At 46.8% G+C, this 16,107-nt stretch overlaps 1 protein-coding gene across 1 annotated transcript in view; it reads left to right on the top strand.

Annotated features, from left to right (window-relative positions):
- Positions 1-9,143: 9,143 nt before the first annotated feature.
- WSCD2 (WSC domain containing 2) overlaps positions 9,144-16,107 on the top strand; it is a 102,845-nt gene continuing 95,881 nt past the window's right edge. Inside the window, exon 1 of the mRNA XM_079942466.1 lies at positions 9,144-9,269. The gene's annotated coding sequence lies outside the window, so the exon portion shown is untranslated. The remainder of the gene's footprint in view (positions 9,270-16,107) is intronic.

The following is a 16,107-nucleotide window of genomic DNA, read 5'->3' on the forward strand; positions in this document are numbered from 1 at the left end:
TCTCTATGTCTGTGTCTCTATTTCTGCTTTCAAATAAGATCATCTATACCATTTTTCTAGATTCCACATATATGTGTTAATATATGATATTTGTTTTTCTTTTTCTGACTTACTTCACTCTGTATGACAGTCTCTAGGTCCATCCAAGTCTCTGCAAAAAACACAATTTTGTTCCTTTTATGGCTGAGTAATATTCTGTTGTATATATGTACCACATCTTCTTTATCTATTCCTCTGTTGATGGACATTTAGGTTGGGACCATATTTTTATTTCACTTTTGTGCCCTCATCACTTAGCAGAATGTCTGGTCCACACCAGATCCTTAATACATATTTATTGACTACCTTATTACATAATATAAGTGGAGAAGGAGTTTTAAACCATGTTTGTTAGAACGCTATGGTTGTAAGTGACCAAAACTCACCTTGAACTTGAACCTACCAAAGACTTTATTTGCTCTTATGACCTAATGGCTGATCTTGGGGAGGATTGGAGCCAGGAACTAGTTTAGCAACATACTTCTTCTCTAGCCTTTTGTCTGCATTCTGGTTCATTCCTTCAAGCTAGTCATCCTCACTGGGCTCAAACCAATTTCACAAGTAGCTCTGGACCTCCAAATCTAGAGCCTTCCTCTGACCGCATGAAATAGGGCTATTTCCCACCAACATCAAGCAGAAGCTCCCAGGAAAGTTTTCTGATTGGCTGAGCTTGGGTCATGTGCCAATTTCTGGACCTATCACTGTGGCCAGGGCAATAGGATTCTAAGACTGGCCCAGCTAGACTCAAAGGTGCCCCTCCATATTCAGGGATGGCTTCTTCGTGACACAAGAGATTGGAGTGGGGAGGAGCAGTTCTCACAAAGATGGGGAATGCTCTTCTGAGCAAATAGAACGGTAAATGTGGGGAGGAGGGTGGAAGGAGGGTTCCCAGCTTCTGTAAATGGTTGTTGAAAGGTATTTCTTTGAGCTAAACTCAGGCTATGGAATTGCCTCCTCTGGTTATGGCAAAAGGCATAATGAGAATAATAAGATTCCTTTGGCCAAACTGGTATCCTTCTACTCTCCCTGACCCTGCTACGTAAGTGAGACAATGGGATTCTAGAAAGCAAGGCATCCCAAGGGAAGGCACCATTTGAAATTGAAAGATGACCAGGAGCTTGTTGGATGGAGAAGCGGAAGGAAGGAGATGAGATTTTGGGGAGGAAAAATAGCCCATACAAAGGTGAAGTGGGGAATGAGCAGGGCATGTGGGAGAGGGATGAAGAGTCTGCTGTGGAGGGTGGACGGGAGCAGAGGGAAGGGGTGCAGGAAGTGGGCTTGAGGCAAGACTTCAGGAGGCCTTGAGTGCTGGGTGAAGGAGTCTGGGCTTTCAGCTGTAAGAAACAGGAAGCCGTTTGGAGGTCTTTAGCAGGGGAGTGGTGTAGTCAGAGCTGTGTGTGTTCTAAGATATTGCTGTGGCTGGGTTTGGAGGGTGGACAAGCTGGTGATGCAAGGCAGGGTGCCAAGGATGAGGCTGTCCCAATAGGTCCTTAAGGAACAGCTGCCTCAGAGATGGGTGGTGGAACTCCAGGCTCCATTCTGCCTGCTGGTGTCCTTTCTCCCCATCTCATGCTCAGGCCTTGGCCGGGCTGGGCCCGGGTTTCAGCAGCACCACTTCCCATCTCTGTGATGGGTAGCTTACCTTATTTCCCGAGCCTCATTTTCCCCATCTGGAAAATGGGAGTAGGGATACCCACCTTGCATGGTAGTTGAGAAGCTGCGAAGTGAAATGCATGTGATGGCCTGAGACCAGTAGACCTCAGACCTGCACGTAGCAGGAGCTCTGCAAATGTTGCTGTTGTTATTAACGGACGGTTGCTCCTGAGTGTGTTTGCTTGGGAAAAGCTCAGTGAAGACGTTCAAATTACTGAAGCTTCTTAGGGCAACTCTGCAACCAGGTCACACTGGCTTCTCCTGAACCCCAAGGTAAAAATCCACCAACCCACAAGCCCATGGCTCTCTCTCCTCCCAGGAGACTCGTGTGTCCAAATTGGAAGATGCCAGAAAGGCTGGTTTCCAAGAACATTTCCCTGGAGGCCAGGCTGGAGTTTCCAGGGACAGTGAGGGTGCCATACTGCATTTTAGACTGCATCTTGGACTGACCTTTTTGCCAGGCTGACAGCCATGTGTCCCGGTGGAAAAACCCCAGTGTGGAGCCAGGCTGTCCCAGGCCTGAAACCTGGAAGTTCTTCAAGTTTAGGAAAGTAGCTTTGCCTCGATGGGACTCAGTTTCTCTGTTTGGAGGGTGGGAACAGTACTGTGCACGGGGAAGCTGTTATGAGGATTAAATCAACCAATGTAGGCGGCATGTGGTCACATGGCTGTGCGTCCAGATGGGGATGAGGAGTGTGCATTTACGGAGTCTCTTTGACGTGTAAGCTCCTTGCTGAGTGTGAACAATACACAGACAAGGAAGATATGGATCCCGGCTTCAAGGGCAAGCTTCGGATACACATAACTGAATGTACCACAAATGATGATGTGACAGTCTCTGCTTGGCACTGTTCCTCTCTATGAAAGGTGTGTCAGTGTATGTTGAATATGATTTTTCCATGGAAATCATGATATACTCTGAGATAACATTCATGTCTTGGAGACTGAGGCTTATTCTAATTTGTTTGACTAAGCACGAACACTAAAAGTAACCGTCTATAAATGTCTCCCTGGTGTAACAATAATGGTAAAAATACTGTGATAGCAGTATCTCATTTGATCTTTGAAACAGATGAATATCAATAATATCTAATGGGTAGATATTATTGTCCCCATTCTATAGATGAATAAACAAAAGTTCAAAAAAAGGGAGTTGACTTGCTTAAGGTCACACAGATCAGAAGAGCCGGGTCTAGAACTTAAACCCAGATCCAACACCTAATCCCTCATCCTTATCACAAAGATGCCGCATGGAACATCCTCAGGAAATGTGTGGCCATCAACAAACCCAGAGGAGCTGGTCAGGAGAGTTTGTCAGTCCACAGATATTAACTGAGCATCTACGACACGCCAGCCTTGCTCTATGCACAGGTTAATTCCTGCCCGTGTGGAGCTTACAGCCCAGTGGGTAAGACAGCCATCCAATAAATAATTAAAATGGGTGCTCTTAAGAGGCGCTCTGCACCCCGGCTCATAACCAATGTGCTGAGGAAACCGATGCTCATTTAGCCTTCTGTAAAATGTGCCGACATATCCCAGGGTCTGCTGGTCTGAAGACTAGCAGCCTGAGCCATCCCTGCCCAACCTGGGCTCCACCAATGGGTAGTCTTTGCTCTGGGGCTCCAGTTGGGCTGCCTAAGCCTTTCTCACAGTTGTGCTGTGTCTGAGGCTCTTCCTGCACAGTCTTTCCTCCTTCTCCCTCTCCCTTCCTGATGTCAGACTTGCATCATAGTCTGAAGCCTTTCTCTGCTGAATCCTGCTCCGTCTCTCTTTAACCTGTATGGAAGTTTGCTTCAATGAATCCCATGTATATCTCCTTCCATCTTGGTGTCTGCTTCACAGAGGACCCGGGCTCCCTGACTGTCCGCCGAAATGAGGTTCTCCCTGAGGCCTGATGCATGAGTAGCTAGAAGAGCATCCTTGGAGGAAGGAAGAGGAAGTAATGGCAGCAGGAGGTATGGCTGGTGAGGGAATCGGTTAAAAAATAAATGATTCCATTCCTTTCTGGTGTTCACTATAGGGTGACTCATTTAACCTCTCTGTGCATCAGTTTCATCCTCTGCAAAATGGGAATAATAATATGGATATTACTTCCTTCTTAGGGCTGTTGGATTAAATGAGATAATCCGTACTCTGTGGCTCAGAGCTGTGTCCGGGGGAGGCCGTGGGAGAGCCTCAGCATAGGACCAGGAAGGAGGCCTGCCTGGAGCCCCACAGGGATCCAGACTAGCTTACCTCTCTGTGGCCTCTGCAGAGTCTCAAAGAGCCCCCGAAGCTCCTCTTGCAGAAATTAGACCCGGGGCTGGCATAGGACTCTCTGCCCACAAATATGGCCCCAGGGAAAGAGTCTACCTTGTGGGTGTTTTGGCTGGGACGTGTGGTGTCACCATGGCAGTTTGACCATTATCTGGGTCATTTGATCCCAGGAAGCTGCCAAATCAGATAATTTGGGTGTTTGCCTGTCTCTCTGGATCGGGTGTCCTGAGTAATGGCCCTTGTCTCCACCTGGCCAGGTCCTGGGTAGACAATCCCCCTTTTCAGTGAGCCAGAAAGGGAAGCTGGTTTCAGCTGGTATGTTCAAGGTCAAGGCTTAAGAGAGGATGCTAATTTAGAGGCCTACACTTACCTCCTTCATTATGTGACTTGATCCGTGATGGAACATAGGCTTCAGTAACTAATAAAGGTTGAAAGACTGGAATTGGCAAGTTTTTACATTAAGGAACATTTTTTTTTTTTTTAATGTTGAGCCATCTTTTAATTTATTTATTTTTATTTTTGGCTGTGTTGGGTCTTCGTTTCTGTGTGAGGGTTTTTTCTAGTTGTGGCAAGCGGGGGCCACTCTTCATCGCGGTGCGCGGGCCTCTCACTGTTGTGGCCTCTCTTGTTGCGGAGCACAGGCTCCAGACGCACAGGCTCAGTAGTTGTGGCTCACGGGTCTAGTTGCTCCGCAGCATGTGGGATCTTCCCAGACCAGGGCTCGAACCCGTGTCCCCTGCATTAGCAGGCAGATTCTCAACCACTGTGCCACCAGGGAAGCCCAAGGAACATTTTAATTGAAGTGTAATATATGTCCAGAAGTGTACAAATAATAAGTGTACAGCTCATGCATTTCACAAAGAACACACCCATGTCACCAGCACTCAGATCAACAAAAGGAACATTATCAGCCCCTGGGAGCACCTCCCAGCCCACTTCCATCAGCAGCCTCCCACCCAAGTGTAACCACTCTTCTGACTACTAGCAGCCTGGTTAGTTTTGCAGTTTTTGAACTTTATATAAACGGCAGCAGACGATATCTCTGGGGCTGACTTCTTTTGTTCACATTATGTTTGTGACATTCATCCGTGCAGTGGTGGCAGCTGTAGTTTGTTCATTCTCACTGCTGGATCATATTCCTTTGAATGAATACAACAATATTTGTCTGTTCTTCGTTGACGGACATTTGAGTTGTTTCCAGTTTGGGGCGATTACAAATAGTGCCATCTAGTTACAGTAAGTGTATTTTTGTGAAGAGTGATGCATGTCTGTGTTAGGTATCAGGTTTTGTACTGTTTAAAAAAATATAAAGTAGAAAGGAATGAGCTCGTAAACATTCTTCTTCTCAATCTCGTTCATGATGATATCGATATACTTTGGGATTGGGAGAGGAAGGGGTGAAGCCACACCAGGACAGATCCCCCCTGCCTCTGGGGTCTATGTCTCAGTTTTAGCAGGTCTCACATATGACCATCATCGGTCCCTTGGAAGGAAGTGAGGGTTTCTACAGGTTTCATAGGAAGAGCTTTGGAGCAGAGACCCCATACCTAACCCAGAGGGGGTCCTCCTCACACAGATGCTCCTCAAATCTGCCTCCCACGTACCCCACCACCTCAGATGACTTGCTCAACCTCTCAGTCTCAACCATTTTATCTGCAAAGACAGATTAGAAATGAGTGATCTTGTTAGATGTTTCCAGTTCTCAAATGATTTGAAATTGACTGCTGTTGACAATTAATTATGATATGAACAGTTATTTGCTGAGTGCTTGCCTGGTTTTCAGCGTTTGTATACATTATCTCATTGAATACTTCCAAGGTTTATTATCCCCATTGTAATGTTGAGGAAACTGAAGCTCAGAGAGGCTAAATTCCTTACTCAAGACACACAGCAAATATCAGAACGGGGATAGGAATTAAGCCAGTTCTATTCTAGCCTTCACTCTCAACTGCTGCTTCAGTTTTCTTTGTTTTTCTTTAATGAAATATTTCAGGCACACCAAAAACTGCAGAGAACATTTTCTGTGCATCCACCAAACAATCTCAGAAATAGAACATTAAAAACATAGTTAAAACTCTCTGGAATCCTCCCAGTCCCACTCCCTCCCCCTAAGCAGTGGTAACCTATCCCCTGAATTTGATGTTCATCAGCCCCGCATGTGTTTCTATGCTTTTACATGTATGCACTCATAAAAATATTCTGAATTGTTTTTCAGACTTTCGAGCTTTATTAAATAGTATTATTCTGTCTGTGTCCTTTTGCAACTAGCTTTTTCTTTTCACTCAATACTAATTTTTGAGGTTTATTCATGATGATACGTAGAGTTCTAGTTCATTCATTTCACTGCTGCATAGCGCCTCCCTTCAAGGATATACCAGAAATGATCCATCCATTCTCCTGGTGATTAGCATTTAGATTCTTCCCACTGCTCTGCCATTAAAAGGTGCCTCAGTATACATTCTTCTACATTTATGTCTCTTTCCCTCTTTTACTGAAATTTTAATGGGTGAATTTTCTTAATCACACCAGGTTTTCTTTTAATCTGTATATATCTGTGGGAATACTGGACAGTTTCATTCATTCATCTATGTCTTCCTGAGCACCTGTGTTACAGATTGAATGTTTTTGTCCCTCTAAAACTCACATGTTGAAAGCTAATCCCCAATGTGATAGTATCAGGAAGTGGGACCCTTTGGCAGGTGATTTGGTTATGAGAATTGAGCCCTCAGGAATGGGATTAGTGCCCTTATCAAAGAGACCCCCAAAAAAACCCTTGCCCCCTTCCACCATATGAGAGCACAGCAAGAAGATGGCCATCTATAAACCAGGACATGAGCTCTCACTGGACACTGAATCTACCAGTGCCTTAATCTTGGACTTCCCAGCCTCCAGAACTGTGACATACATTTTTGTTGTTTATAAGTCAGCTTGCCTATGATATTTTTGCTATAGAAGCCCAAATGGTCTAAGACAACCTACCATGTACCAAGCACTGTGTTGGGTGCTAGGCGAAGAGAAGTGGTTAAAAGACACAACTCTTGATCTCTGGGAGTTTGCATGGTTGACCAAGCACCAGTTGCTGTCAGATGAGATGGGAGATGCTGGGAACTCACAGTAGGGCTCTGAATGGTGGGGTCAAGGAGCAGAGAGAGATTCCACGGAAGAAGCAGAAATGCAGGGTGTTAGAGGGAGTGACCAGCCCACCCTGGACGTCGTGCCCAAACTCCTTGCAGTTAGAAGACCTCCTCCATTGTGTATCTGCACCAGGACAAAATCACAGCAACCTTTGCAATTCCCCCTTCTCAACCTTAGTCTCTTTCCCTCACATTAACAGTGATGTGTGAGTCAGTTGCTTAATGCATAAAAAAAAAAGTCTGACTCTGGGAAACCCACACATGCTTGAATTGGAATTCTGTTCAGAGCCCTAAATGAATGGCATCCTCACATCGCCTTAGCTTTGTCCTCTCCATCTGGAAACATGATAATAAAAAGGTCATGGTTTATGTGCATAATACATGTACTGTGGGAAACAGTCTATATATGCCTATCATTTAATCCACACAAAATCCTCATTCTCTATTTTTTAAAAGATGAAGCCCAGAGATGTTAATTAATTTACCTAAGGCCACACAGCTAGGAGGTGGCAGAGTTGGGGCTGCATCCCAGGTCGGGCTAACTCCAGCATCCTTCATCTTAACCTTCTGACTTCTGCCAGGATTTGCCTAGCATTTCTGGAGGCAAGTTCTCCTCCTTTCCACTTGAGAAAAATGCCATCAAGTGGGGGGTTACTTACCGCCTGACACAGCCTGTTCTCTACTCTCATAGTCTCTCCATTTGCATCAGCTACTCAGGAAATGAGAGCAAATCCTATTTTTAGATGCTGGGGTCCAAATGACAGTGATGTATGGGTTAGTGGCTCATTTTTATGAAAGTAGCTCAGAGGTGTTACCTCTTCTCATGCTCAGAAGCTCTCTTACATCACCGTTTTGATCTTTATAGTTTATTTCAAAGATCGCTTTGTTTCTTGCCTCTCTTCTCTGAGTCCTGCAACAGACTTTAGCCAGAAACAATAACATTCTGAGCTGAAATAGATGGCATGGAGAGAGGATGAGACTCTTCTCAGAAACCTGAAGCACAGATGATGGCAGGGATAAGCAGAGAGTGGAGCAAGTCCTCCCCTCAAATTAGACTTTGCCCAGTGTTTGAGCCTAGAAGCAGCAGACTGGCCCTTCCTGCCAAAACTGTGTGTTTTAGTCCAAAAAACCCTACAACTTTGCTACTTACTTTTTATAGCTAATCACCATCTCTTAGTTTCAAAGGCCAGCAAGGGGGCTAAACTATGTTTGTGGGGAGCTCTGGTAACCCTAAGACTTAGGCAAGGAAAGAAAAAAACAGAAGAAGAGGGATGGAGATGATGGGAAGTGAAAGGAACAAATACAGAGTGTTCGATGCATGCCGGCAACAAATCTAATTTAATCAGTTTCATTCTCTTGTCAATACTGGAAGGGACCTTTATTCCCATTTTACAGATTAGGCAACCGAGGCCAGAGTGGTCAAGCAACTTACTTCAGGGCACACTGCTGGTAACTATGAGGTTAGGATTGCAAGGTTTGCAAAATAAAAATACAGGACACCCAATTGAACTTGAATTCCAGATAAACAATGAAAAAAGATTTAAGTACGTCCCATGTAAACTTATAGACTTATCCTAAAAATTTAACTGGGCATCCTGTCTTTTACCTGGCAACCCTCGCTGAGGTTCAAGCTCAGTTCTTTCCATTATTTCTCAGGCACTCCTTTACTTTATACATAATACTTTTATATATATTACTGCAGAATATGATTCACGATCATTGTCAGCCAATATTGGTTGAATGCAGTGCTTTGCATCTGTTATTTCACTTGAACCCCTATCATTCTCACAGCACCCCATCAAGTAGGTACAATTATTGTTCCTATTTTCTGGATGAGGAAACCAAGGCTCAGTGAGATACAATAACTTGACCATGGTCACATGGCCAGAAGGTACCAGAGAACAGATTTGAACCTGTTTCTGTTTTGCCTAAGAATTGTCACTTAAAAAACAGCTTTTTCAAAAGTGGAATTAACACACATGCAGAAAAATACTCAATATACAAACATAACTTTCAATGACTTATCACAAACATTTGTGTAGGTACCAACTGGATCAAGGAAGAAAAGATGTCCAGCACTCCAGAAAACCCATGCGCTCCCTCCCAGTTACACCGCTCATCCTCCTCAGAGATGCCATCATTCTGGCTTCCAACCTCCAGTTGAGTTTGCCTTCATCCAAACATTATGTAAGTGAAATCCTATAGGGGTATTCCTTGGTGTCTAGTTTCTATCACGCAACGCTATGCTTGTTGGATTTACCCTGTGGTGTATATCTGGAATCTGGGCCTTTTCATTGCTGTATAGTGTTCCACCAGCTATTATACACAGTGAATCCAACCTGTTTTTGGTGAACATTTGAGTTATTTGAGATTAGTTTAAAATGTGATTGTTTTAAAAAAAATTATTGAAGTATAGTTGATTTACAATGCTGTGTTAATTTCTGCCGTACAGCAAAGTGATTCAGTTATACATATATTCTTTTTCATATTATTTTCCATTATGATTTATCACAGAATATTGAATATACTTCTCTGTGCTATATAATAGGACCTTGTTATTTATCCATCCTATATATAATAGTTTGCATCTGCTAATCCCAAACTCCCAATCCTTCCCTCCCCCACCCCACCTTGTCAACCACAAGTCTGTTCTCCATGTCTGTGAGTCCATTTGTGTTTCATAGATATGTTCATGTGTGTCGTTAAAACGTGCTGTTGTGAGCAACAAAGATTGCTGTCTGCGAACATTCTTGTAAATGTCTTTTGGTGGACATAAGCATTCATTTCTGTTGGATATATACCTAAAAGTGGAAATGCTGGTCAGAGGCGGTATATAGTCAGCTTTGGTAGATGTGCCACACAATTTTTCAAAGCGTTTGTAGCAATTTACACTCCTAACAGCAGCACTTGGGATTGTCAGTTTTTGTAATTTTAGTGTAATGGTATCTCCTTGCAGTTTTAATAGGCATGCCCCTGATTTCTAATTAGGTTGAACACCTTTTAATGAGTTCATTGGCTCTCTGAACATCTTCTTTTGTGAAGCCTCTGTCCCAGTTTCTTGAGCATTTGATTTGGTTTTCTGTCTTTTACTTATTGATTTGTGGAAAGTTTTTTTATAAGTTCTGAATAGGAGCCCATAGTTCTGGGTGTTGGAAATGTCTGCTCCCGCTCTATGCCTTGAGTTTTCACTCTCTTAAATGGTGTCTTTTAGTGAAGAGAAGCTCTTATGATTTTAATATATGAAATATATCGGTGTTTTCCTTTATGAATAGCTCTTTTTCCCTTGTTTAAGTCTTTTCCTACCCTCAAGGTTATAAAGACTGCCTCTGCTATAGGCTTCTGGAAACTTCGTTGTTTTGCCTTTCATATTTAGATCTACAGTGCAATTGGGATTTATTTCTGTATATGGTGTGAGGTAGGGGGATTGGAAAACTCAATACTGTAATGATGGCAAATCTCTTCAAAGTGATATGTAGACTCAGTGTCATCCCAATCCAAACCCAACAGGAATTTGTTGTTGTTGTATGAGGGACCTGATAAACTGCTTCTAAAATTAATAGGCAAATTCAAAAGGCCAAGACTATCCAAGATAGTCTTGCAGAGAGAATGATGAAAGAACATGTTTTATTGATGTCAAGACTATTATAAAGCTATAGTAATTGAGACCATGCGATATTAACGTAAAGATAACCAAATCGACCAATGGAACCAAACAGAGAGCCCTGAACCAGTCTACGTGCACGTGGGGATATATGCTATATCCAACAAAGGTGGACCCACAGATCAGTGGGGGAAGGACAGTTCTTTCAGTACATCGTGATGGGTCATCCATATGGGGAAAAACAAACTTGTCTCCAGCGCTCCCACTCTTCAGCACTTCACAGGGCCATGGTACTCTGTTCTTATATGCTTGTATGATGATGACAGTAATGATTATAACATCACCATTATATATTTATGATTTTGCCACTCTCAAGGTGCTTTCCAATCTGTTATTTTCCCAAAACCCTAAGAAGCAGGCAGGAAAGACATTATTAGTCCTTTCATGGGTGATGAAGCAGAGACTCCAAGGGGTGAGTGACCAACCCAAGGACACTTGCCTAGCACTTGAGCCTCACCTGCTGGATTTCAAGCCTGCGGCTCTTTCCACTTTGTGAGGAGCCCAATTCCCATTCCTAAGGGAGATTAGGGAGGCACAGGAAGAAGTGGGCTTTGGCAGAGGTGGACTGGGAGTGGCTGGAGGTTAATCACACCCTCCTCAGACCCCCTACTATCCTGCAGTGGGCTCCTTGACCAGGTGCCAGTCCCCGGACATCTCCCCAGAGGAGGTTTGTCTCCAGGATAGAGCAAGAGGGTTGTGAGTTGTGGTGGGAAGAGGAGGGCATGGGAAAGGTGCAGAGGGTCTGCCATTTGGAATAATGCTGGCACCCAGTGGTGGGGTGGGCAGAAAAGCTGGGGTTCTAATTCAAGCTCTGCCATGAACTTGCTGTGTGCCTTTGGACAAATGACTTCACCCTTCTGGGCCTCAGTTTTCTGTGACTTCATCTTTCAATGAACCAATTCCAATATTTACCACCTAAGATGTTTGTAAAGAATTAACAGTAATTGTGCCTGTTGCTTAGCAAGGACTCAGCAATTCTTGGCAATCGATATTAGTATTATTCAGATCACTTCTTTCTGATAAAAAGCAATGGCCGCCATTGAGTGAGCATTTACGTGTCTTTTTCTCACGTAAAACTGGGAGCTCAGCCTTAGCAAAGGATTTATGAGTTGCATTTGCCAAGCCCTCTCCATCTCCTGATACAGAGTGGATGATTCTCTTTGTGCCAACCACTTTTACACGTAGGTATAGAAGAAAGACTGGAAGGAACTACATCCAGATGTTAATAATCATTATCTCTGGGTGATGGGAGTGAGGTTGATTTGCTTTTCTTCATATTTTTAGTGTTTTCTGAATTATCTGCATTAAACAATAATTAATTTTATAATTGGGAAAACAATCGCTCTGATAAAAGAAATGCAGATATGAATTCTTCTTGCTAGTCTCAATGAGGAGTAGTCTGCAAAGCCTCTCCTTGAGTCCCAAGCTTAACAGATAATGGTTTTGGAGTCAGAAAGTCCAGGGTACAAATCCCAGCTCTGCTACTTTCTAGCTGTGCTAAGCCAGGTGAGTCTCTGAACCTCTCTGAGCCCCAGTTCTCTCATCTGAAAGATGAAAATGGAACTAGCTGCCTCCTAGGGTTGTTTTGATGACTTAAGGAGATGTGTTTGAAAATACATAGCCAGGTGTCTGGCGTTTAGGAGGCTCTCACTCAGTGGTCGCTCTTCCATGAGATGGACTCCTTTCCCAGAGTTTCACTGGAGATCCTTTGAAGGCCGGCATTATCTACCATCCCACTCTACAGAGGAAGATACAGAGGTTCAGAGGGGGGACCTGTCCAACATCACAGAACTCGGAAGGAATCTTCTGAAACAGGCTCAGAGAGCGTAAGTGATCAGCCAGAGGTCACACAGCTTAAACTTACTGCCTATGTAGTTTGTAAAACAACAAACTAACACCACCACCCCCCAAAAAAACCCAGAGTGCCATTTATTGGGGGTTTACCATTGTGAGGCACCGTGTTAAGCCTCTTGAACAAAACCAGCAGCAACAATAACAAATACTCTGCCGTTTATCGAGTGCTTACTCAATGCCAGGCAGCTTGGCACTTCCCACAATCGTCTCAGTTAATTCTCCAGACAACCCTATGACGTGGGTCTCTAGAGCCCATTTTACAGACGAGGATACTGAGGCTCGGAGGCTGAGGCCCTTGCCCCAGCTCCGCAACAGGCCTGGCACCGGGTCTGCCCAGCTCCCCGGGAGGCTGCGGGAGGGCCAGGTGGCACGCAAGGAGTTAAGCGGTAGGCAGTGCTGTGGCTCCGCGCGGAGGAGCGCGCCGGGCTGAGGCGCGCTGCTGGCGGCGGCGGCGGCGGCGGCGCGGGGAGCTCGGGCTCCAGACGTGAAGTCCGGGGGAGCGAGCGAGGCAGCGAGGGAGGCAGCGAGAGAGAAGGAAGCGAGGCGGCGGGAGCCCCGCGCCCAGCCGCAGCCCGTGCTCGGCGCACAGCGGGCCCGGGCATCCCCGGGCGGGTGCCTGCGCGGGGCCTCGCCTTGGCGTGGGGCACCCGCAGTGCCGCCCGCCAGCCCGCCCGAGCGCCAGGCTCGTAGGAGCCCGGTTTTCACTTCCTCTCGCCTCCGCCCGCCTCCCCGGCTCTCCAGCTGGCGTCGCCAACCGCCTCCTCGTCCCAGGCCACCGCTGTCGCCGCTGCAACCCAGGACGTACACTCTTCCACTTTCCCGCTGGAGGCGCGGAGGATGTCCCTTGCACCACACCCGGAGAAATAGACCCCCGGGCCCGCCAGGAAGCGCCTTGGTGGCGAGAAAGAAAATCCAGTCTCTGCTTTCCTTGATGCCACTGCAGCAGCTGGCAGCTGGGAAGGTGCCCCCAGAGCGGGCGCACGAAGCGGGACGCGGGAGTCACAGAGACAGAGACCCCAGGCGCCTGCTGGGCTCCGCTGGCAGAGTTTGCAAGTGGCTGAGACCCTCAGGTAAGGGCTGAGGGGCCTGGACCTGTTAGGAGGGCACCATAATGGAGGGGGTGCAGAGCTGCTGTGAAAGGATTCCTGTCCCCCATCTGGGCTGCCTGTTCCAGCCGCTTCCTGGAGGCTGGGGTTCAGTGCCCAGAGCCAGGTGAGTAAAGAACCCTGAGTGGTGACAGCCCAGCTCTGGGTAGATGACAAACTTTCTCTCCTCTGGCAGAGGGTTGGACGTTCCGGCTCATCCAGGCGTCCTTCCTCCAGGCATCTCACTGGGTCCCCAAGGCAGGCACGTCCAGGGCTTCTCAGGATGAGCTGGGCCGGGGGGAAGGCAGTGGGCCCCTCTCATTTGGTTCATGAATCACCGCCTTCTTGGCCAGTTCAGAGTTCTGAGGGAGAAGGAGCTGGACGTGTTTTCAAGTTGACTTTACAAGGTGCTTGTCGGGGGTGATACTCTGGTGAATGAGATTCCCCGTCATTTGGAGCCAGCAGCCAGGGCTGCCTGGGTGATGGGCTCTGTGTAGAGTCCTTTGCAGTCTTGCTTACGTCCATTCTGGCGTGTGTGTGTGTGTGTGTGTGTGTGTGTGTGTGTGTGTGTGTGTACGTGTAAGGAGGAGGAGAAAGAACTGGGGGCGGGGGCCCGTTCAGCCAGATCGCCCCTATCCAAGCCCTTCCAGCAGCCCCAAGCGTCATCACAGGAGCAGAATCACCTCCTTGGCAGAGATACTAGGAGCGGTAGGGAATCACCTCCCGTTCCTTGCAGCTCCTTAGATGAGCAAAAGATTTGGGGGAAGTTTCCTGAGCTGCTCAATGAGACCATTCAGACTGGAGCCTGGGGGAGGTACAGACTTTTACAGAAAAGAGGTTGGAATTGACATTTTGGGTGGAGGCTCCTGGCGCTCGCATCCCCAGCTCTGAGGGTGTGGGTACCCCCCACCCAATCCAGGCCCCTTGAGGCTCTGCTGAGCCCAGCACATAGCTCATGAGTTTGGCCAGATTATCTTTCCTTCTAATGAAAAACATGCTCCAAAGAGGCCACCTGGTCTCCAAGGATCATTTTGGAGCCACCCCTGTGGTCACAGCCCCCTAGATGGCATCATGCTTCCTCCCTAGGGTTCCAGCCTAGGGCTGGGGTCATATCGATGGACTAGTTGGTCAGTGAGGCAGGCAGTGGAGGTGCTTCTGGCCATGACCTGACAGCTAGATGTATTTCCCTGGCCCTGTGGTCACTCTTGGCGTTTGCCTCTAGGGAATAACATTGCTGTGTGGTTCCTGGACAGTACTTGAGGCATGAGGTGGGAGTCTGAAGACCTCCTGCCCTTGCTTGGCATTCTGACCTGGGGCCAGGCTAGGAGCTGCTTCTCTAGGCTGCTGGGACCCATGGATTCCTCCAGGGTGTCAGAGGCCAGTACTTGATGTTCTGGGGAAACCCCATCTTTGGGTCAGGAGGTTGAACTTCAAGTCTGCCCTCAATTTGCTATGTGACTTTGGGCAAATCACTAGACCTCTCTGGGCCCATTACTGCTTCTGTAAAATGAAGAGATTTCACGTATCCTCAGAAATCCCAGTTCAGACACTCTTGTGGCCCTGAGTGATTGTCACAGATGCAATTTTCAGAATCCCAGAAGGCAATGTAATTTAGTGTTTAAGAGATCTAGGACTCAGATCCATCTGAGTGTGACCAGTCACTTCACCCTCCAAACCTCGGTCCCTCCATTGTAAAATGAGGAGTTCATAGTTCCTACTTCAGAAGGGTGTTGGGAGAACAAACTGAGATGGTGCATGGAAAGTGCTTAGTGTATCTAGTGAGCTACACGGATGTGGCAGCAAGGCTGTCTGCTTTGGGGTCTTGTGCAGGCGTCTGGGTGCTGTTATCCCCGGGGAGGCTGGCCCTGTCCTATCTGAGCACCAGGTGATCGTTGACTGAGGAGCAGGGTCCTTGTTCTCTCCAATCACCTGACACCTGCAGTCCCCGCCCCCTCACTGCTTCCTCATAAAAGTGCTTCTGGACCAGCAGCTCCTAGTGGGGAGCCCCAGGCGGTCTGAGAGGACTGGATGCATCCAGCTGTTGCATTGCCAGAACAACAGGAGATAGAGGTAAGCTGTCCCCACGGCTTCAACTTTGCAGCTGCGTAGGGACCCAGGACAGAGAAGTCCAGTATGTCTGCCCTCCCCAGACTAGGGTTTCTCTGGGACCATGCTAAAACCTCGACGGGGAAGGCAGACCTCATCTTGGCCAACACGGAGTGAGTTAACAGGCGTGCAGTCAGGACTGGGGCAGGAGGAACTCCACCATGTGTTAGCTCGATCTGCGGGCTCGCCTTTCAGGATGCAGAAAATGAACACTTTGCTTTCCTGGCCGAGTAGGATGTGTGTGTCTGTGTAGACACATGTGTGTGAACGTGTGCATATGTATGCATTCTCATGTAGGTATGTGTACGTGTGCGCATGT

The sequence above is a fragment of the Stenella coeruleoalba genome (assembly GCF_951394435.1).
Source record: "Stenella coeruleoalba genome assembly, chromosome: 14".
Taxonomy (NCBI): domain Eukaryota; kingdom Metazoa; phylum Chordata; class Mammalia; order Artiodactyla; family Delphinidae; genus Stenella; species Stenella coeruleoalba.